General features: G+C 32.3%; 1 protein-coding gene and 1 long non-coding RNA gene across 2 annotated transcripts in view; both read left to right on the plus strand.

Moving 5' to 3' along the window:
• ccdc102a (coiled-coil domain containing 102A) overlaps positions 1 to 575 on the plus strand; it is a gene marked incomplete in the record, with an annotated part of 104233 nt that overhangs the window by 67859 nt on the left and 35799 nt on the right.
• LOC116703084 (uncharacterized) overlaps positions 1 to 575 on the plus strand; it is an 8327-nt gene that overhangs the window by 7266 nt on the left and 486 nt on the right. The window lies entirely within an intron of this gene.

Raw genomic sequence — 575 nt, forward strand, 5'->3', positions numbered from 1 at the left:
AGTAAGTGCAGGATGTACAATGGTTTCATAAGTGCAGGACATGGATAAGTAGTGTATAAATATAAAAATGAATACTATTATAAACAGAATTTTACAGATAGATTTGTCCTATGAATATAATATATAGATAACAAGTATTGTGAACAAGATTTACAGCTGGATATGTACTGAATATAATATACAGTTGGATATTACTATAAATAGAATTTTTACAGATATGTACAATGAACATAATATACTGATGGTTTACAGAGTTTACAGGTGAATATGTACTATGAATATATATACAGACGGCTATTATTATAAACAGAATTTTTACAGATAGATATATTTAATAAGTTAGGCTAAAATGTATACAACCAACCTTAGAAGCGCGCCTCTATTTTGGGGTGAAATTTGTAAGCAGGTGTAAAACAGTAAGCGGGTTTCCTCGAATGTGCCTCCTGGTGAAATGGCAGCAGTAATCCAAGCAAGACCAAGACGTAGGCCAAGGAGACGAGCTGGAAAGATTTTTGCCTCAAGGATCACACTTTTTCAGTTGAGTGAACACAAAATCATTAAGTGTTACAGATTAA

Source organism: Etheostoma spectabile, chromosome 15, assembly GCF_008692095.1.
Source record: "Etheostoma spectabile isolate EspeVRDwgs_2016 chromosome 15, UIUC_Espe_1.0, whole genome shotgun sequence".
Classification (NCBI taxonomy): Eukaryota; Metazoa; Chordata; class Actinopteri; order Perciformes; family Percidae; genus Etheostoma; species Etheostoma spectabile.